A 21,799-nucleotide genomic window follows, 5' to 3' on the forward strand; every position below is an offset into this window, starting at 1 on the left:
GATCGAAAATAATTGGCACGCTTGCTTTATTGCCGCTGCTTGTTTCATTTTGTTGACCTTGTACCACTGCAGTCTGAGTAGTTGTCATGTCAGTGACAGTGATGGGTCCAAGCAATCTGAAGGAATCCTGTGATTATTCGAATATTTTGCATAATGTTGGTGGATTTTAATAATTAGTTGTGAAGGATCAAATCCAATTATCTCTTTCTCTAAAACAGTAAAAATAGTGGAACGTTGTTGATAAATGTTAGCAGAGTGAGAAAGAACTGTTAACATAATTCGTGGTGTTCTAGACACTAAATATTTTCTTTCCTTTTTCTCGTTCTTCACAGGGCCTGTTTTCAAACTGTTTTTAAGGAAATGTGGTGAATGTAAACTTAATCTGTTTGAGGGGAAAATTCTGGTAAGTGGTGCTGTCTTGATCAATTTTGTTTTTCAATGACAATTTCAGACAGAGATTGCTTTAGGTTTCTTCATTTTGAATTTTATTTAGCTAATGAGAAATATATATGTTCAGAGGGACATAGTTGATTGTATATATATTATTCTTCTTTTGCTATGGAGACTCACAGGATGAGAAGCATTGACAGAAGACAGCATGTTGGGCCTCAAGGCAAGGAATGTAGTGGTATCTGCTTATTGTGTTTGTAGCTGTTACATTGTACTGAAAAGTGGCTGAGCTAAAAACCTGTAGTGGAAGAATCACAGAAGTTTAAATTAGRAACAAAGCAAACAAAAAAGCATGCTAGTGATAGAAAAAATCAAGAGCAAAATTCATGTAGCGAAAGCACATACCTCCCAAAGTGGGAATGTTCAGTCACTCAAATCTTTCCATCCAGCCCTCAACTGTCTGTCTGGGATGCTTGCCTCTAGCCAGCAAATGGAGGTGGGATGATTGGCTTATGCCTGTGAAAAAAGGAAATGGCTAATGCTCYTGTTGCTCTGCTGGTTTTCCTATTTCTCCTGTCTGTCCCATGTGACAGGGTTCTCTACAGATCTGGTTGTTTTGCATGCGGTACTTCCAGAGGCAGCAGCCTTCTACTAACTTCTGGTCCTCAGGTGCTGTGGGAAGCTGGCATATATGGGTTGATGTGTCTGTGCTGCTGAGTTGTGCCACTGCGAGGGGAAGAGAGCAGAGGTGGATGAAAGATAATTAGTGAAATGCCCCAGCTAGAAGGAAAGACTCCTGAGAAAACTCCTCTTAGTTTTTTTCTTTTTTTTTTTCTCAAGGCTTCTAGTTTCAGCCCAACATCAAGCCCTGTAAGAAAGCAGCAGATCTGGAGTGGTCTGTAGACTTGGTCTTGCTCTTACTTCTAGGAAACTCTTTATAAGTACRGTTGTGGCTTGTACTGATCAGTTGCCATCACCCTTGGGGGTGGAAAGCCTGCCAACAGAAGATTGTGTCCCTTTCTTCCCTTGCAATACCCAGGCAAGATATTAGACTGGAATTTTTTCTTTAGCCAGCATATGTAGATTGCAGGTGAAACCTGCTTGTTTTTCACATACAGAAGGCTTCAGAGTAGGATAGCCTGCAGGGGAAGAAATCTGAAAATCAAAGACTGGCTCTGTGAGAACACTTGTTCTTTTCTGCCCTTAAAAAAAAAAAAAAAAAGTTGTTGCTTCATATGGAAAGACCTAGAAGAGCTAGTATTTAAATGTAGATTGTTTGGCCTCTACAGAATGCATAGTCTTAAAGCTAAGAAAAGATGAATGAAATCAGAATTCTACCAAGGAGCTGGCCAAATGGATGAAACATGCCTGTACAGCTGTACCTAGGTACCTAGGTAAACCTACTGTGGTTTATTCTTTTATGCAATATTCTCACTGCAATTTGACTTTTAAGGCAATTGTGTGTGCTGTAAATTTTCACCTATATTACATATTCTGGAATATACAACCAGATTTTAACTGTACTCCCAAAGATGAGCAACAGAACAGCAGCATGAACTCATTAGTCAATGAGAGTTTGTGCTGACTTCTGTTACAGCTAGAGGGGTTTAGGATCCAAATCTAGTTTTCTTTTTGGTAGTAGCAACTATACTTTGCTAGTAGAAGTTGTTCCGTGTCCTTACAGATTGGCTGATCTTTGCGTGACATGTGACAAAGCTCTTGTACTGGCAGGTAAAAGAGTAGAGCTGTAATTCAAAAACAGTGACACCTCATAACACCAGGGAAGGAAGGTTTATAATCAGACCTGGTAGTCAGATTGTTCTATTTAAATTTCCCTTCAAAGATGCATCAGCCAAGACCAGTCTATACTTCATGATTGGCCTTAATAAAATAGCATAGTTCAAGAGCASCAAGAGGAAAGAAATAGAAGAAATGCTTTTATTAGAGTCATAGAATAATTTTAGTGGGAAGAGAATACTGCATATCAGCTTGTTCATACCTCATTTCAAAACAGGTGCAATCAGATTAGGTTGCTCTGGGTCTTGATTTTCAAAATTTGACTGGAAGCCGAGAATGGAAATCCTACAGCATCTGCTGGCACCTTTTCTGATATTTGGCCATGCTCAGAGWGAAGAAAATGTTTCCTTGCTGTTTCTTACTGTTGCTGCCTTTCTACCCTAGCAGAGCAGGGTGCTATTGAAATTGCAAAAGGCAATCCTGGGTTATTTGTGAGCAGATCTAAAAAAATAAATAAAAAAAGAAAAAAAAGAAAAAGAAAAAAAGAAAGCTTGTCATATATAGCTGCAACTTCCCTGAGAACCCCATGATTTGTTTCATCATGTTCAGAACAACTAAACAGAACTCGCTGTTGATCGTTGTGGACTTTGCCTCCCCCTGTGAGAGGGATRTCTTAGAGAATACCCCCAAATCAGGGAAGCTGTTTCTTGTGGCTCCAAGGAAACAGGGTGTCACACAAATCTGGTAGACTTGTTAATGGGAAAAAACCCACAATCTGGTTCACAGAGGATCTGCTTAGGCAAAGTTTCTCAACCTTTAGTTCATGTTCAGACTTGAGGAGCGTGGCTACCGAGTGTCTGAATCTCAAAACTCAGAAGGTTAGCGGATAAGCTCTGCCTTTTGGTACTCCTGAAAGCTACTTATTTTCCTCATCTGCTCAGAGATACAAGAGAATTAAAAAAAGACACTTCTTACCTCTGGATTGCAGATACACTGGAATTCCCTCAAGATAGTCTGGAGATGGGTTTGTACCATTCTGTGCTCAGAAGTTTTGCTCCAGAATTTAGTATTGTTTTTCTAGAACCATTTTAATATGTAAATAGACTTCCACCATTTTTTCCTTGCTTTCACAGCTGTTACTTACCCTCGTTCCCCTTCAAACTGTTTCCAGCTCTTAGTTTTGAGGTAGATAGTCAGGACCTTGAGGGTCTCATCTTGAGGGATCTCTAATATCTCCCTATGAGGCTTGCCTATGACATTCCAAATTCAGTCCACAGAGAGTATAAAAATAATTWTATATATATATATATATAYACACAYAYAYATAYATATATATATATATAAGATTTTGTGCAGTCTGTTGCCCTAACCTACTGAATCTAAGAAGGACTGGACATCAAGAGAATGTTTTGAATTTATATTGACATAGCAGCTGAGCTCGGAGGCTCAGAGGTTATTCATCTTGTATCAAAGTCCTAGAAAAGGTCATGCTCTTTCCAGATCACAAAGTCATTATGGATTTAGGAGCTGATTAGAGAAGTACTTTTGAATGCTGGGAGGGAAGTCTTMGCTGAATGTAAAACTCACTCAGCCAAGCTGATGGTATCTTTCTGAGTGGTGTGAGTAGAGACTTCTTCACATGAGATTTCTGTGAAGCAGCCTGCTGRCTGTCAGAGCAGATGTTGGCTTGGCACTTCCAGGTTTGTCCTGTGCTGCATTGAACATAGAGTTCTGCAGACAGTTGTGGAGCTGCCATCTCTTCACATAAAATACTACTTTTGTCTTTAAGAGTCCCAAGAAACATGGCTGACAAAGGGAAGAAAAYCCCGTAGTTTTCTGGTTTTGCTTTCCCCTCCTGTCCGCCCTAATCAGACCATTCTTTGCCAGCCCAAACTCTCCTTGAAACTATGGCCTTTCCTAAGAAATTGCTGTGTTTCTAAGCATGACCCATGCTGTACCTTGTGTTGCTCCTCCCTCATTCATCTAGCTCCTCTAGATCCTGTAGTTGGYTATAGCAATCCAGGTCAGAGGAGGGAAAACTGCAAAGTAAATAGAGGGGCTGTTATATCATCTGCTATGCTACTGCATATTCATCTTTTTATTATAGATTTACTCTTGCCAATAAATCTGTGAGTACTTGAATTAAGACATGGGTCATTTAGCTGAACTTACATTTTGGGGACTGGAAGTCCACCTGAATATGGAGAGGACCCTCCACCGCAAGTTCTGAGATTTTTGATGCTTCAGGTGAAATCTGAGATGCTGTGCTTCTATCTGAACACTTGTCTATAGATCAGAAGCAACTGCACATCTTAAACAATGGTTGCAGCAATTTTTAGTTGGTTATATCACATAAAATGTGGGTTGCAGCTGTTAAGACACTCCTCTGGGGTTCTGTTTTGTTTTTCCATTAAGGGCGGTCAGATTCCTCTTCTCTCTTTATTTTAAATGAATAATAATCTAACAGGTAGTGCCTGTTTTGATTTTTAGAAATTATATAAAAACAAATATTTATTAACTTTATGTTTGTTTGGCATTAGAAAGATTGTGCATTTCTGGCTGTCTGACTTGTGTGACATTATTATTTAAATATGTGACATCTACCAAAACTGCTGTTGAATTTCCCTTGATTCTTTGCACTTGTCAAGTTTCTGACATCAAGTGTTACAGAGCAACTACGTATTTCGTGTGAAGAGCTTGGAATATATACTGTTCAAAGCTCTTACTGCAGGTAATAATTTGCATTATTACCTGTATTCTGCCATGTCCACAAGAGGCTTTGCTGGAATCATTAGCTGTCTGTTCTCTCTAGTTATGGCTGACCTGGTACCTTTTGGTCCTATTTCTGGGAGTGTTTAGTCTTCTGGAGACATTAATTTGGGTACTGATGTGCCTCATAATGTGCTTCTGTTGCCTAACTTCATTATCTTCTTCCTATGGGCTGAAGATTAGCACACATTTTTAGGAAGGAAAGTGTGTGGAAATTCTTGAGCATTTTAAAATATCCTGGGTTTTACTGAGATTTGTTGTGCTATGCTTGTAATTCTTTCAATTTTAGTCTATTTCTTTTCTTCCAGTCTACCGCGTGTGAAAGGTCTGGATATTGGTGCCACTGGGTGCAATAAATGTTAAAGCAGGTCTGTACGGTCTCTAAGGAATGCAGCTTGTCCCTTGCCTGGACTGTGTGTCTCCAATCCTTATATGACTGGATTTAGCCTGCAACTTAACATAAGTGAAGTGCTGTTACACTTTTGTTCAGCTTGCTAAATCAGATACCCGACAYGTGAAGGTTGCTACATTCCAGACTCCTGCAAGAGGATCTTTGTGTCTCAGTCTGTACATTTTCCCAGGTGTTTTCCTTTGTCTTGCTGTCAATCCATTTAGTTTAGCTTTTGTTTTGGCTGAAGTCAAGGTGGTCCAACTGTTGAAATTGCTTAGCAAAAGAGAGTTGTTCTGTGGGCCCTCTGTGCAGAGGTCTCCCTTGTTGTAGAAAGAAGAATGAAGAAGAGAAGAAATAGAGAAGAGCGCTATATTTAATGGATTTAATAGATTTTAAAACTAAAGCACACAAGGTGCTGTTTAGACAGCACCTGGAGTTGGGGCCTGCATATTGCCGTATCTCCTGACTTTCATAGCTGACTCAGTGGGATCTTTGTAGTGGATCGTGATGTTACAGCAACTTGAAGCTGCATGATAGAGTTTTGCAAGTGATAAATTAGTTGATCTTTTAATCTAAATAACAGGCCCTCCAAATGCTATGTTGGAAGAAGAGCATTAAGCTTGCAAATTCAAATGTTCACTTCAGGAAGTGTCGCATCAACTTTGTTCTTTTCTGTACACTTGCCAGGGTATTTTGTTTTTTGCTACACAGTTGGGCACTTTTTAACACAAAGATACTCCCATTGCATCACACTTGCATGTTCCTGTACCTTATTCTCCCTTTCCATGTCCTTCCCTTCCTTACCCTCAAAGAACTAAATGGAAATTTTTATGCAAYGTACTGTAGAGATCACTCCCACCCAACCTGTTATGAACTCAGATGTGCAAATGACTTGCACCTTGTTTCACATCCAGCTGTGATAATTTAATATTAAAGTGTAAGGCTAGCTTGCAGCGGATTGGTCCAATCTATTTGGTAGTGGGTTCTGTGGTATTGCAGGTAGAATCTCCATGGAACTTAATTGCTAGCAAGTAACAACTCCTTAAGTGAGCCCATGCAAATTGAGATGTATTTTTTTCACAGATGAAACTTGTGAAGAGTTTTCTGCAGAGATGGAAAATACCTCATACAAAGATTATGCCTTGTTGCTGTAAGTTCCTGGTCCAACTCACAATACCTCTCAAAGTGTTTGGAAGGTCACCAGAAGTTTTTAACATGGAGAAATCACTGCAATTTACCATGCCTTGTTTCAGAATTGACTTGAAAATTTTTGGCTGGTCATGCCAAAAAAACAAAACAGCAACAAAGAAAGGAAAAAATCTGGCAGCAAGCAGCCAGCGCAGAGAATATTGCCAAACTTGAATCGTTTGTGCCAAATTTATAATCAGGCACCAACAGGGTCTTAGTAGGTAATGCTACAAGAGCCCAGCTAAGTGAGGAAGGCCAGAAGAGCCTTCAGAGAGAGACAGCACTCTTCAGCTGGAGCCTGATTTGCATGATGTGCTGTGTGTAAGACATGGATCATACCAAAGATTAAAGGGGGTAGAGAGCATCTTCCCTGACTCTGGTTCTGTCTATTGGATAAGGCAGTTTCAGTGGAAAGAGTCTTATTAAATTGCATTGTTGTAAGAATAAATACATATACAGATATTTTAGATTGGGTGGACGGATGTAGATTTTCCCTTTCTGATGTGTGCTATATTTTGTATAGTACAACGAAGGCACTACTTTAACTCTAGAGGAATTTGTTTATGAAATATAGGTGGGGAGGGTTAATGTAATTCTCCCAGCATTAATTCTGCCTCATCAATATTTAATGGATTTAATAGATTTTAAAACTAAAATCACTTGGAAATTTTCTTTCAGCCCACTGTGGCAGAGGTTACAAAAACTAAATGAAAGACAAAATGCATTAGTATATAATATAGAATGTTGCAGTATCAAGAAGATTTACTTAATTATGGATTTATTTAGGAGACTTCTCTGTGCCTTTTGTGCAACTTTATTGTGGGAGCTAAATACTTTGCACATAGGCAAGTTATCTCTTCAATAACACTTTGGTGTGGATCTCTGGACATGAATATGTGTTTCGACCTCATAGCGTGAGCACATTGCTTTAGTTCTTCATCTGTCATTATGTCTCCCTCTTGGGTTAAATGCTCATCTGGCATAAGCATAATGAAACTGCTTTTAGAAAGGAGCATGAAGAAGAGGAGAGATCTCACTGCAGATTACTAAAGCTGGGTATTTTTGGACATTGAGTTATTTATATTAATCAGTTTGCTAAGCTCAGAGATAAAAGAAAGCCTGGGAAGCAATCCAGAAAAAACAAGAACAGAAACTAAAAAAGATGGTGTGAAGATCATGCATTAGTGAGTGTTTTCAGAATGCCTGCAGTGCAGTATCGTAATAGCCATTTAAAAATGAAAATAAAGATGAGCAGATCTCGAAGGCCGGAGCTCAGAGTTGGGGGAGATTCCTCTTTGACGTGTCCCTCTCCGTCAGCCAAGGCAGAAAGGCCCGACAGAAGCGCTGTGTCTCATCCTGCGGCAGCCCCCTGCCAACAGCAAACAGCATTTGTGAGCTCCAGGGAGTCTCACGTGGCCCCGTGTTGGTCCAGGAGACTCARCTGTTCCCAAGACACGCTATCAGGCAGATCACTGATGATGCTTTTTAGAAAATCTCCAGTACGCTCGAAGGGGGGTGTTAGTCTGTGCTTTTAGTAACAGCTTTGTGTTTATGCTGTATGTACCATCCTGAAAACCTCAGAGCTAACAGAGGTTAGCTCTAACACCTTCGGATAAATGGTGTTGTGTCCTCATGACCTTTATACGTGTGCTCTGCCCATAGAGCCACAGAGTACATCTAATACTGTAAGTCATATCACTTCTATTGTTTTTAGAGAACAAAAAAATAAAAGATTAAACTGTGTAAATGTCATTCATGCCCAGCCCATTTAATATTAAGAGAAATCTGATCTGAAAATTTCCCTTCAGTAAAAAACTTGAAAAGCGTTGAAGACTGTATACAGTTTTCATCATGCCATGCAACAGTAGCAGTGAGAAATGTAAAATCTAGTTAGTCTGCTAGGTTTTAAATACTGTTCTGAGTGTTGAAAGCCCTACCTTTTTAATCCTCTAGAAACCTTTCAGACCACACTGATTTACTAACATAGGGTTTGGGTTTTTTAATCAAACTGTGTTTTTAATTTCTTGTATTTTACCTTGTGTAAAAATAATRAAGGGATGAGGTTTGAAAATATAAATGACATGAGATTCCAGATTCTTTACAAAATTGTCAGTTAAAAACATTCATGAATCTTAAAGGTGATCTGAATTGTTAATTATTTGGTTCCTAACTAACAAACCTTCTGAATCATTGGTTAAGATACTAGTTAGAAAGAAGACCATATGGAAAGAAACTTGCATTGCGCACTTTGGGAACATCAGTTCAGGTTATTTCTTGTCTGGTTTTGCTACTTCAGATGTTGAAAGTTTGTCTTTTTTCAGGGGGAACTTAAGCCAAATTATAGTACAATACACTTGAATCTAGTGGTTGCATGAATGCACCAAAACTCATTGCTGACTTCTGGTTATCTGTAATTAGACTCAATTGTCAATATTGGCAAATCCTTATTTGCCACTATACTTGCTGCTTGTGTATGACTCTCTAAAGGGTTCTCCATTTTTTCCCTTCAGCTAGTTCTGCRGTGTTACAGCATTAATGTCTCCCTGCATGCATAACCCCTTTACATAATCCCTTTTCCCCCTCATTTCTCCACACTTTTATCATTTGATGAGAAATATTTAGGCTACTGTGTGTCTTTGTGCCTAAGACAGAGGCTGATAAAAGATCCGATACCTGAAATTCTACTCTGTCAATAAAAGCAGATTATCTCCAAATCTATCTGTAGACATATAGGCAACTAGGAGACCTACAGCTGATAGATACTATAGGCTTCTCATTGTTCTCTCCCATAGTGGTTATGCCGGTTATGTCAAAACAAAAAAGCAATAAATATGTATGTGAATGAAATGGCATTACTTTTTGTCTGGGAGGACTGTGCAACATCCACAGTTCTATTTTTAAGAAATCCTCTATGATTATTTTGGTATCTGCTAAATACCTTTGCAGGAGACAAAAATCATCACATCTGCTTTTTAAAAAAGTGTTGTGTTTGAATTTTGCCCTCTAAGTGGCTATAATTACATAGGGAGGCTTAGTTTGAGTCTAACCACAAGTTCTCCTGTATGTCATTAGATGTTGTCAGGGGTTCAGCATGTACAGTTGTAAGTGACAGTGTATATCCTCCTTTTCTTTTTTGGATTAGGCTCTTTATAAGCCAGATGTCTCAAACAAGAGAGCGAGCACTATTCGAAGCCAACAAAACAAGAAAGCTTGAGTTAAATCAAAGGGCTGTTTGCAGCMACCTTTTGCTCTCTAGAGGAAATGAGAGCACGCCGAAGACACGAGCTCCATTCCTGGTTTAACACAGAGTTATTGCATGCTGATACTGAAGTACTCATTTCTCTCTTAATGTGGCATGTGCTTTCCACGTGTGTGTCATCCTCTGTGTGAGGTGTAGATGTTATCCAGAAACAGTTATCTGCAGAGACTTGTCTGGTCATGTATGTGGAGTATGCCGTTGACTATTATCAACAGTAGTGAACCTTGCACAAACTGTAGTTCGCATCTTTGTCTGAACAATTTCACAGGGCTCATACTCRGGAAAAGAAGCCCTTCGTGTAATATCTCTTACAGCAGTGCCCAAAAAAGCTCTGTGTTGCGTAAGACTTAGAAAACAGCCTACCTTGAAGACATTTCAAAAGATTGATGTTGGACAGAGCTCTGAGAAAAGGGAGATGATTTGCAGGCATGGAGATCAAAGGGCTTGTGCTGCTAGTTCTGCACAGGTGGGTGTGCTTGGGAAGGGTTCACACCAAAACAATTCTTGTTACTTCACCTTTTCCATTCAGTTTAAGCTGCCAAACTTGCAACTGCTTTTACACATGCTCTTAGGCGTGTGTGATTTGAGTGAATGTAGGTGAGAATTAAGTGTTACGTTCTGGGCAACAGAGACCTGTTAACCCTTTTACAGCACCTTTAAGTTCCAGAAATCAGAAGAAAGATGTATTTTCCCTTTGAGGCATATCCTTCATTAATACCCTTGAAAATCATGCATATTGCAGGGGACTTCTCAAAGCACAGCAATTTCTATTGCTGTATTAAATATTTGCCTAGTTGAATGTGTAATTAAATGATTTTTAGCTGTGACTTCTAACTACTGTTCCTTCCCTAAGAAAATTCTTCATAAATACTATGAGAGACCAGTGCCATTCCAGGCCACCGTTYTGCTTCAGCAGGAGCTTTAGAAGTGGTTGTAGTGTAAGAATTCTTATGTCAGATTATCACTGCTATTTTGCTTCCACTGGAACCAGCAATTCTCATGATTCCCTCCTGTCCCCAAATATTTATCATTTTTTAGAGGATGCCCATGAACATAATCAATGTCTTTAAGTCCTTTTCTTTTCTCTATCATATATCCAGATAAATTCCAGGAGTGTTGCGATGTAGCTTTAGGGTTGGAGAAGCTTCTGCTTGTCACCCAGATAAGAACCTTCCTCATTAAAAAAAAAAAAATGTTCAGTAGTGGAGGAGGAGGATGCCCTAGGCACAGCTAATGAGTTAGTCGTTATCTTCAGGTTGGTAGTCAGCATTGGTAGAAATCTGTTCTTTGATCGACAGTTCTGTAATGATGTTGGACAGGATAGCAGCAAATGCTCTGTAAGTCTGGGCTGGTTGAAGTACTGAAAATTCCTTAAAGTCTGAGATAAATCCCTCTGGAGCTTGCTTTGTCTGCTCATCTTCCATTTCTTGTATTTAACCAGTCTGAATCCAGGTCATCTGTCCTAGGCTAATCTATGTCAGTGGAGTGTGAAGAGAGCACCTTTTTTTTTATTTTTTTTTCTTTAACGCAGAACACATGAGTAGAAGAGCAGGCAGTAAGGACATTGAAAACAGGGCAGTCTGCACAATGTATTGAAATAGGTGTCGGTGACAGTGCTGACAGAAATCTGTTCTCGGCCAGTTTGACAAAAGGTAAACTAATAAATGGCTCCTCAGATGTACTAGTTTGGTTATTCAGCAGGTACTGCTGTCCAATTACTGCATTAATAAGCTCARCTGTAGCCCAGAGTGGTCCGGCAGTCTCCAGTTAAAGAGTCTGTAATTTACAGAAGGAATTCCTGCTGATGTTGCATGCGGTTTTTCTGTAAAGATCTGGAAATACTTGAGTCATCACAATGCATTTGTTAAATTTTAGAGATGTTGCACACATTATGTTTAAAAAATAGTTGGAAAGTAGGACTCACTAATGCAGTCTAGTTAAGTCTTTTGCAAAGGCTTTTAAAGTGTCAAATGTGCCTTGCAAGTAGCAGAGACTGATGCTACAGATTATTTAAATGTATATGACATCATCAGTGGATAATTTTAAAACCCCACTTACTATGTAGCTATATTCAGTATCTAGTAGAAGCCTTGTGTATGTGAGAAATCATACTTCTTTCTGTTTGAAGTCATCTCACCTGCACTATGCTTGTTCTTGGTGGAGCAACGTAACATATCTGATCGTGATTGGGACTCTCTTCAAAAAGCGGCTCTTCAGCTTGCCGCTGTGATTTACAGGAACAGCCRTGTGACGCTTCTTCAACCTGTTGGAGCTTCCAGCTCCTTTGTTGGTCATTACAGGGCAAACATAATTTCAGATCCTTCTTAGCGCTTAAGTAAGGTACAGTCAGTTTCCTTGTAAAATTGCCTGAGCAGGTCCTCTGGTAAATGATAATAACGTGGTTGTGGTTCAGTGGGCTTTGGCAGGATAATTAAAATGGACGCTAGTTCTGCAAACAGGTATGCAGTTAAACTCCACAGATCTGCTCGAGTGCTTGGTTAAGTCTCTAGATACATAGGTTCAGTTGTGAGCATATTTGTCTTCTATTTATGATTTCCACTGCGATCTACACATCCTTTGCTCTGGAAAATTATAGTTTAAGTACACTGAATGCTAAAGCATTTCTGTCTTTTCACACACAAATGCTCCAACAGTAGATGGATTCATGCTGTTTGTGCCATCTCTTTTTTAGACTTTTATTTTAAAACTATTTTAACCCCTGAATGCTCAGGATTTTTAATATGGAAGAAAGAGAGAACAGTTAAAGATTTCATACAAAGCCAGAATTAGCGTTGTGAGGATCTTTCCAAATAAACCTGAGATTTGTACGAAGTTGACTGTTGCTTTTTCATGCAGGGACAATATTGATTTTGTGCTGCATGAAACATCCTGCTAAGCTTTAGTGCAAAATAAACTGTGCTAACCTCTTGACCCTTCCCCTGACAGCCTCATCATTTTCTGGCTGAATGTGTCTGATCCCCCTGCAGCTATAGCCATAAACACAAATATACCTTTCAAAATCATTTTTTGAGCTTTTTCTCTTCATTTCAGAGAGCACGGAGAAACTGGAGTGTCCCTGTCTGGCCCTACAGACATAGCCTTGCATTTCCAACCAGTAGGTTGGGGGGGGGTTAAAAAAAAAACAATTAGCATTGTGTACGTAGTTAATTAATTTAAAATTAAATGCTGCTGCTGCTAGTAAAAGGTCATACTAGGTTTTGTTATGGCTTTGAGAACCATAGGGCTTTAGTGAAAGCTCTCTGTGAGAAGGGATATATTGTCTTTGTATACAGTCTGTGACAGAAGAGGAGCAAGGGATGCAGTTTTTACAAATGATACTGTAGTTTTTATTATGTTTTCTTGTATGTCATGGTTTTGCTGTGTTGATTTTAAGAAAGTAGCCTTTCAAATAAGGTAAGGAGGCAGGAATATTGTCTTAAGCACAGAAAAAGGAGCTGATGTGCTGAGTGGATGAAGACAGAAACCTGATCTCTCACTTGCTAGTCCACCACTCTCATTATTAGATGATCCTGCTTCCTAGGCAGACAGATTATTTCATATTTTTATTCATTAATGATTTATCAGACAGCTTCTCCCCTAAAGGCTCATCTCTTCTGTTACATTCACAGCCCACACGCAACCAGTAACATGTAGCTGCCAGCTGGCACCCTTACATTAAGTGTGCAAGCTGCTAGTACTTCGAGTTTTCTGTTGTCCCCTTCTCCCTTTCCATCACCGCTCACCTGCCTGCTACTTGGTGTCCTAGATTGCACTAGATCCATAAAGTCTCCATTTATCCTGTTTTCCTATCCCATCTCTATAATCCTTTTGCTTCATGTTCTTGTACTAAGAGAGAAAGAAAGAGAAAGATGAGGTGATTCCACTTGTAATATGGTAGTGCTTGTGTTTTTGTTAGTGAAATACTTAAGGGCTCCTTCAGAGCACTGTTCATTTTGGTGTGAGGGTATGGTCATTGATTGACATTTTAGTTGCAGGGAGAATTAACAAAGAAGAGAGGGCTGGGGAGAAAATGAAAGAACTTTGTGTATGAACCTATAAATGTGAAGGTGTGGGTTGGCTTTAATTTCAAGTTTTGCTCTCAAGTTCTTGGCACAACAGCTTTTTGAATTCCTTTTTCAGTTGCCTATACAAGATAGTGATTTTTATCACATTACTAAATATCAACCCCATTCTTGTTCTCTATTCTGCTCCCAGGAGTCRGACATGCTTTGAGGTCTGGGAAAGGGAGTCCAAATGAAATCTCATGATTAAAGGGAAAAAWTCCCAAATTATTTACTTCTTTCCAGCCCTGCCAACTACCTTAATCACGATCTACCTACTAGTTATTCTTGCAGTAAGCCAATGATGCGTAGAGCAGCAGTAAATGTCCATTGCATGGGGGTTGTGGCTGAGCACAAGGGTTACAGAACAGGAGGAATAGATGAAACACCTTTGAGTGATTTATACATGAATATATAACTCTAGAGTACTTAATCTACTCTTGGCAAGTGGTGATTGATAACTAATTTTCTCTCTTCCCTCTCCCACACCCTCTCAGCATCTTCAGAAAGGGCATGTGACAGGAATAATAAATCTTGCAATAAATTCACCTCCTTGTTTAGTACTTGGCACTCTTGAAACATCTTCAAGCCCATTATTTTAGCAGGTTACAATGGAAACCATGGATTAAAAGTGCTATGAATGCCTCAGTAGGAAGAAACTGCTCCTTGAATGCCTAAAATATGTAGTCACTCACATTATTTTTAAGAACTTCCTGAATTGCTCCCTAACCTGGCTATTCAAACCCTTCATGTGCCCCTTTGAAACATCACTTAATCAGCATTAAAGGAACCTGGCTCTAATCTAGGTCCTTCATCACTCCGACAGCTTCAGAACAGCCAGAACCTTAGACGGTGTGATCTCAGGCTTTGGGAGAAGTCTAGATATAAATCCAAATTGGATCATCTTTATTCTGAGTCTCCAARGTGGAGCTGTTTACACTGCTGTTTTAAGGACAGAGCTAGAAGGAAAAGTGGAATTCAGGCTGATACACAAAATAGTTTCTCTGTCCTGTTGTAGACCACAGAACTCATCCATTTGAATACCTTTGGCTGGAGGGGAGAGAGGTGGGTGAGATCAGTAGAACATGCTGTGGGTTTTGGCAGACAGCTGTCTGGAAAACCACGGTGAGGTGTGAGAGAGTAGAAACGATTCCTGCTCCTCAGAGGCTCCCACAAGGCTATGCTCACGGAGGCCATGAAAAGAAGTTGTCTTGTTGTGTCAGGTCAGAAGAGGGAAAGAACCAAGAAGAAACTGTAAGTAACTTATTTCCAGGGCCAGTTTTGCTGATGGAACAGAGACTTGGGACATAGATCTTATATGTTCCCAGACCAAGCGCACAGCCCATCAGCTGCTGCAAGATTGGTACATCCCAGAACCTTAGATGATGACAGCAACTGAGCTTAGGAAGGCACTTTCACGCGTTAGCAGATATGTCAAAACCTCTTCCAGCTGCACCTGTAAAACCTGTGAAAGCTGGAATATGACTGTTAACAGAACTAAGGACTTGTTTGCATCAGGATGTTGCCATCAGAAAAGCCGGGTGCAAATTTACAGCACCCTGACTTCTCCTTACCAAGGCCGTGTATATGGTGTGATGTTACCACATGTATAGTGTGCATTAACCGTAAATAGTGTGTGTTGAATTTCCACCTAACACTAACTGCTTGTGGTAAACCTCAGTTTACCAAGCAGTTATTTGCTTTTTCTTGTATTTCATCTCTTGGCTTTAACACTTGGATTATAACATGTTCTAAAATAGCAAGGATTTGAATCATGCCATTAGCCTGCAAAATGTGTATCTTGCTTTCGTTATGTTAACTGAATTGCTGCATTTGTCTGTAGTTTCTAAAAGGAGGGGGAGGAGGAGGTTAACAAGTGCAGCAGATGTAAGTATGACCTGACAGAGTCACAAAGCTGCTTAGGTTAGTCAGGTCCTCTGGGGATTGTCTGGTCCAACCCCCCTGCACAAAGCAGGGTCAACTAGAGCAGGTTGCCCAGGACCATATCCAGGTTGGTTTTGAATAGCTGTAAGGATGGAGACTCTACAACCTTTCTGCTCAACCTGTTTTAGTGTGTGACACCTGTACGCTAAAAAAGTGGGTGTTTGTGTGAAATGGAATTTCCTGTATGCTGCCTCTTGCCCTGTCCCTGGGCACTACAGAAATGTCTTGCTTCATCATCTTTACTGCCTCTCATCAGGTATTTATACATATTGATCAGATCTCCCCTGAGCCTTCTCTTCTCAAGGCTCRGTAATCGAGAGTAGCCTCGCAAGGCTCCCTTACAGAACAGCTCCCTTAGCATTCACAGGTGCATCCCATCAGGGCCCATGGGCCAGTGTACATCCAGTTTGTTTATATRTTCCCTAACCTGATCCTCTTTCACCAAGGGAAAGTCTTCCTTGCTCCAGACTTTTCTGCTGGTTTCAGGGGCTGAGATTCCTGAAGTTCAGTCTTACCAATAGAGTAAGGCAAAAAAGACATTGAGTACCCTTGCCTTTTTTGTGTCCTATGTTGCTGGATCCCCTGCCTTGTTCAGCAAGTGACCCACATTTTCTCTAGTCTCCCTTTTTGCTGCTGACATACCTGTGGAAGCCCTTTTTACTGGCCCTCACATCCCTCACCAGCTTCAATTCCACGTGKGCTTTGGCTTTCCTAATCCCACCTCTGCATACTCAGACAGTTTTTCTGTGTTCTTCCTGGGTCAGCTGACTCTATTTCCACCTCTTGTGTGCTTCTTTTTTCTGTATGAGTTTAGTCAGGAGCTCATATTTTTCTGTTTGGGCCTCCTGCYACCTTTGCTTGAGTTCCTGCCTGTCAGGATGGGCCATTCTTGACCTTGGAGGAGGCAATCCTTGCAAATCAACTGGCTTTCCTGCACCCCCCCCCCTTTTCTCTAAGGTCATATCTCACGGGATTCTTCTGAGCAGATCCCTTAACAGGCCAAAGTCTGCTCTCATGAAGTGAGAGCTGACTCTCACTCTTGAGAGATCACATCAGGATTGTGATCCTGCTGTTTCCCTTGTTCCCCTCCTCTCAGGATCCTGAACTCCACCATCTCATGGTCACTGCAGCCAAGGCTGCCCTGACCTTCATATCTCTAACCAATTCTTCCTTGTTTGCAAGGATGAGGTCAAGCAGTGCGTCTTCCCTCCTCGGCTCCTCAGTCACCCATGCTAGGAAGTTGTCAGCAATGCACACCAAGTGTGTCCTGGATTACTTGTGCCCTGCTGATTCACATAGGCATTCTCAGCCTTTTTTCATGTTTAACGTATCAGTGATAGCTATTTCTCTGTGCAAAATATTCCATCATTTCACATAATTAAACYTTTGAACTGCATCCTAAAATTACATCCTGTGGAAAACCGTTTGAGAAAGAAGGCTAAGTGAGATTTGTACCACAATGAGATGTATAACCCACCTACTATGTTTTTTTTTTTTTTATTTCCTCCTCTTTTCTCACGCTTCAATGTAAAATAAGCATTGTACTGTAGGAACCAGGCAAAGGCTAATTTGCCTCATTTGAATGTGAAAAGGAGCCCACATCCTTCCTGTGCCCTGCAAAGAATGTAGAAAGACTTCACAGAGAAAACAGATGTACTAATATGTATCACTTGTTAGGGGGAGGGGGAATCCAGGGTGACAGGATTAAACCAATGCTGAACTTGCAAGAAAACAAAAGCACTGGCATGCAAAATGTAGTGCTGGGAAGTTGAGAAAGTTGAGACTCTTTCACTTACRTTTATTCCCCTGGCATCTGAAAGCTGTTCTGAAAAATAGATACAAAAGGAAATGTGTAGAATCATTTTTCATGCTAAAGAAAACCTACACTGAAGATACTGTAAGTGCTTCATGTTAGCTTGCTTGAATGCAAACAGAAAGCAGAAGCTCCTGCATATCCTTAGAGAAATCTTCTGAATTTCAGGGACAATATTGCCTAGCCAAAGGAGTTTTCTACTCACATCATACACAAGATAAACATTTTTTTAAGTATCCATGATTTTATTTACATTTTGGATTCCTCTACTTCCGTAAAACTTAAATACAAAAGACTTAGTGCTRCCAGCTCTCCAAAAATAGTGGGTACAGTGGGGAGGATTTTAATGGTTTCAAAGAGCATGAAAGATGGAGAACAAATGAATTCTGGGTATAATTTCTACATCTATGCAATCAGGTTCAATTTTTTGTCCTTTACTGACTCTGCTGTCCATCCTTTTTCATGAACTTTGCTAATGAGTGATCGGCATTGATCTGTCAGCTTGCAAATCTGCTGCTGCTGCTCAGACTCCTGAAATTCTCCACTCTGGATGATGCATATTTGGCCCAGAAACCATGTAGAGTCTCTTGCCAACTTTCACCTTGCAGACAGGAGACAAGTGCAAGTGGCCATGTATTGTGTGCATTGACTGTTCCAATAATAAATGAGTTAAGTATAAGAGAATACTTGAAAGTTACMTTTTGAAAAGCTACCTCAGACTTCCTGAATTAAAAACTAGTTTTGCAAAAACAAAGAAGTGAAGTGTAACAGTCAGTCATGTTTCTTTTTTTCAGCAGTGCTAGTTGGGTAACATCTATGAGTGGGGCAATGCTTCAGGCGGGCTTTACGCTGTTTTCCATAGATGGAGCATGACACACATTTTCTTACTATCTGGAATGGTGAGGTTTTGGGCCATAGCAAAACTCTCCAAAATTTATGCTTTCTGCTTTTGAAATTGATAAACTCGCATATTCAGAAAGTGTTCTTKTTCACAGGAATTTAAAAACTATAGCTTTGACACCAAAAGTTAACATGTTTGCATATAAAAGGCTCAACAGCCTTGAAAAAAGGAATTTTAAGCCCACTTACCTGAATCACTTACACAAATGTGAATGCAGTACAACAGTTTGAGATGTTTGGATTGCAGTTTAGCTGCAGGCTTGTGCAGAATCAGGATAAATTGAATCTTGGCCTTGAACTAGTATCTGTGTTTTGGAACAAATATCTCAATGCAGCACACTGCAGAAGGAAGGAAGTAGAATAGAAATTAGATCACTTTCCTTTCCTGCCTTGTTTCTTGTAAGCATGGTCATCTTACATATGGAATAAACATTTCTTGTTGTAAAAATATTGTAGCAGTCTGCAGTTGCTAAACAACTGATAACCTGATATCGCTGAAAACTGGAAGTCATATTAGACTAATGGGTTTAGGGGGAAGTTTTCAAAGCATGCAGACCATCAGAACTCCAGTGCTCATCCTGCTCTGAAAAAATAGTGAGCATAAACTACCTAATAACTGCTGTGATTATCATAACAATTGTAGCTTTGCGGTAGTGAAAAAATGATGAACCTTAGCTCTTCATGTAAATGGCAATGTAACAATATGTGTGCACTCAGTTCTTGCTTTTTGATTTATATCATCATATCTCACCAAAATCRGGTAGCTATCTTACCCTCTTCATTTCACTTGCTTTAATCCTATATTATAGATGCTTTATTTATCTGTCTAATACTGATTAGTAACCTCATTCCACAATTTGTTTTACAGCACTATTAAGTCCTAGCTGTGCTAACTGTACTGTCACTATACTGTGATAGCAGCCATATAGGTCGGAACCCAGTTTAGTGGTAGTAAACTTTTGATTTGGTTAAAGCCCTCTACTGATTCGTAGTATTAGAACAATGTTTCAACCATGCTTCTGCAGAGATGCTAAGATGTTAAAAAAACACTTTAAAAATATAAGACAGCATGAGAAATTCAAGGAATTTCTTAGGATGTTTAGTCTTATTCTTAATTAGCCTTTGTCCTCTGAATCTTCAGAACAGCAGTTCCATAGTTATCTTCTAGCAGGGTACACAAGGAGCAGGATACCAGACACTGCAGTGACTGAAGTGTTGGATAATTTCTGACARCTCGTTGTTGTAAGACCCTAATTCCCTGGACGTCAAAACACTTACCCAGGTCCCAGCATAGCTGAAAAGGCCATGCAGCCTCTATCAGTTTGATGGTCAGTCAAACTTTGGGCCACACTTTGTGGCCACGTTTTGGGTCAGATAGATCAGGTAAAGAGCGGGAGATGGTAAAGGATAAAAGACTGTTTTTGCCTTGTGCAGGGGTGGTTTGATGATCTGGATCAAGTAGTTTCAGTAGCTGTAACAGATAATCACTCATCTCTCCGAGACCCTGCTTCTTACAGACACTGAAAATGGTAATGTCTGTCTGTCTCTCTGTCATGGTCAGATAGCAGATGCAGACTTTTACTATGGTAGAGTGACCTACCCAAGTAGTTGTAGTAAAGGGATGTGAGAATAAGTTTCTTCAAATGGCTTTCTCTCCTTGGAAACAYTCTAGGTGCACAGAAAGGGGAAGCTTTGGGGATCTCTTCTGACTTTTGTGTGATACCATTACAGAGAGTCTGTCTACATGGACTGATGGAGAGCTGAAGGAAAGGGAGAACATTCCTCCAGGAAAGAAGGAGGCCTTTCTTAGGAAAGGAGATAAAGGAGGGAGGGAGGAAACAGAATTTTTGGTCTGGGATTTGTTTGTTTGCATTCCTTGTGTAAAGTTGACAGACTGGCCATTTTCAGCCTTCCTATGGTCCCCCATGAGTTCTGAAAAACTGTGCCATTGTTCTGGGGTTTTATTCTCTTCTCCTTTTATACAGAAGTTATTTCAGGAGCAATTGTGACCAAATAGAGAAGAAAATTTTTGGTTTACTCTTTTATTCTCAAGGTAGTCATCATGGCTTCCTTGATTTGGTTTCCTAACAGAATTCACCTTTCCTTTGGAAAATATTCCCAGCTTCTCTTCTTGTAGTCCCCATGCAGAAAAATAAAAAGTTACTTTGATGTTCCCTGATTCAACTTCAAAATACGCAGTCTCAAGATTTCTAAAGCTTGGGTATTTAAACCAGTGGCAAGACAGGAACATTTCGTTGTCTTGAGAGCAGATCCATACAGTCCCTTATTTTTTTAGAAGACTGAGAGAKAAGGTTTGCTTTAATGTGAAGGAACTGTTAGTAACTCTTTTGAATTTACTGGAGCCATAAAAGTCTGAATTATGTTCTTCCTGATATTTGAGATTAATATCCTACATGGAACAGATGTTTCATGTGTGTTATACAGAAATAGCCAATTATATGTATCAATCATATGTAAATCTAAGCAATAAATCAAATGCTGTGTATATATCCAAATGATGCTGTTGAAGGGTTTTTCTCAGTTTTCCCTTTCTAAGACAACATATATTAGTTTTGCTGCTGAGAGGTATGTGTTTGGCCAGGTTTTAGGTTGCACTGTCTTTTCTCTTACTGTTTTCCTCAGTGAGGAATGGAGATTTGGTAAAACCCTTTTMTAGCCTCTGTTTACATCAGCACATTCGATCTGCCTGTGTCCAAAAGAATTATGTCAAAACAATTGCCTGCATTTGTTTCTTAGCATGTTCTCCAGCAGCACTGTCGCTTCAGGGTCAAACTGGAATACATTAAACTGGAATTGGGGCAGAAACTGCAGCCAGCCTGAGGTCAATGATGCCTCTTGAGATCTGTGAAAGTGACACTTCTGGGGTTCATTGCATTAACTTCCGTAGCATTTCTGAGTSTGGTCTGGGTGAATTACAAAGGCGGATCGTTAGTCTCACATACTCCCATTTAATTCCTTCTGTGTCTGGAGTAAAAGAAAAAGTTTAACTTCTGTCTCATTTCTCAATATTTCAAAAAGTTTTTTTTTATCACATTTTAAATTTATTTGCTTCTATGTTGTTTCTGTGTATTTATATTTAGAAAGATTGCCATGATTGCTTCACCTTTTGAAATAAATTTGTGAATTCTAGCCTATATGATCTCTGGATGAGTGAGAACTAGTGTGTCTTTTGACATAAGCAAAGCCTTCAGAAGGAATAAAAAGCACAATTGCACACCTGCTAAGCAGGACCCCCTAGCACTGTAGGATGTAGCTGGGATGTGCCAGGGAATGGGGGAGAAAAATGTATCCAGGAGGAGCAAAAATTGTTAAGATACAAAAATGCR

General features: G+C 39.8%; 1 protein-coding gene across 3 annotated transcripts in view; it reads left to right on the top strand.

The window, feature by feature from the left end:
- Positions 1 to 332: 332 nt before the first annotated feature.
- Positions 333 to 21,799, top strand: part of FYN (FYN proto-oncogene, Src family tyrosine kinase) — a 77,995-nt gene continuing 56,528 nt past the window's right edge. For all 3 annotated transcript variants that reach the window (XM_085306637.1, XM_085306638.1, XM_085306639.1), the window contains exon 1: positions 333 to 403. The gene's annotated coding sequence lies outside the window, so the exon portion shown is untranslated. The remainder of the gene's footprint in view (positions 404 to 21,799) is intronic.

This window comes from Rhea americana, unplaced genomic scaffold, assembly GCF_003343005.1.
Source record: "Rhea americana isolate MKP2758 unplaced genomic scaffold, rheAme1 scaffold_243, whole genome shotgun sequence".
Classification (NCBI taxonomy): domain Eukaryota; kingdom Metazoa; phylum Chordata; class Aves; order Rheiformes; family Rheidae; genus Rhea; species Rhea americana.